The sequence below is a fragment of the Colobus angolensis genome, unplaced genomic scaffold (genome assembly GCF_000951035.1).
Source record: "Colobus angolensis palliatus isolate OR3802 unplaced genomic scaffold, Cang.pa_1.0 Scaffold22, whole genome shotgun sequence".
NCBI classification, from domain to species: Eukaryota; Metazoa; Chordata; class Mammalia; order Primates; family Cercopithecidae; genus Colobus; species Colobus angolensis.
The window spans coordinates 3150734-3151776 of NW_012115377.1; the positions used below are offsets into that span (position 1 = coordinate 3150734).

At 48.5% G+C, this 1043-nt stretch overlaps 1 protein-coding gene across 1 annotated transcript in view; it reads right to left on the reverse strand.

Moving 5' to 3' along the window:
• The window catches only part of LOC105512866 (galactoside 3(4)-L-fucosyltransferase-like), an 8701-nt gene that overhangs the window by 6297 nt on the left and 1361 nt on the right, over positions 1-1043 (reverse strand). The window lies entirely within an intron of this gene.

Sequence of the window (1043 nt, forward strand, 5' to 3'; positions counted from 1 at the left end):
CTGTAATCCCAGCTACTCTGGAGGCTGAGGCAGGAGAATTGCTTGAACCCAGGAGGCAGAGGTTGTGGTGAGCCGAGATCGCATCACTGCACTCCAGCCTGGGCAAACAAGCCAGACTCCATCTCAAAAAAAAAAAAAAAAAAAGATAATAACAATAAAACAAAACAAAACCACAACATATTGGTAACTTTCACCATTAATCTAAACCTTGCCAACTCTAAACTGAGTTGAGACTGGGCACGCAGGCTCACGCCTGTAATAGCACTTGGGGAGGCTGAGGTGAGCAGATCACCTGAGGTCAGGAGTTAAGAGACCAGCCTGGCCAACATGGTGAAACCCCATTTCTCTACTAAAAATACAAAAATTAGCCGGGTATGGTTGTGGGCATCTGTAATTTCAGCTACTTGGGAGCCTGAGGCAGGAGTATTGTTTGAACCTGGGAGGCGGAGGTTACAGTGAGCAGAAATTGCACCACTGTACTCCGGCCTGGTTGATAAGAGCGAAACTCTGTCTCAAAAACAAATAAATAGGCCTGGGCACGGTGGCTCACGCCTGTAATCCCAGCACTTTGGGAGGCCGAGGTGGGCGGATCACGAGGTCAGGAGATCGAGACTGTCCTGGCTAACAGTGAAACCCTGTCTCTACTGAAAAATACAAAAAATTAGCCCGGTGTCACCCGTGGCAGGTGCCTGTGATCCCAGCTACTCGGGAGGCTGAGGTAGGGAACAGCGTGAACCCAGGAGGCGGAGCTTACAGTGAGCTGAGATCGTGCCACTGCACTCCAGCCTGGGTGACAGAGCGAGACTCCATCTCAAAAAAAAATAAATAAATAAACTGAGTTGGTCTAAACCTCACGGTGCATAGTGGAGCTCCAGGCATGGTGACCTAGGTGTGATGAGAAGGGATTGATATCACAAGTGCATGCCAGAGTTCTAGAAAAAGACTCAAGAAACAGCCCTCCAGGGACAGTCAGAACCAGGACTGGGAGGGAGGTTGAATTTTTTTTTTTTTTTTTTTTTTTGAGATGGAGTCTCGCTCTGTCG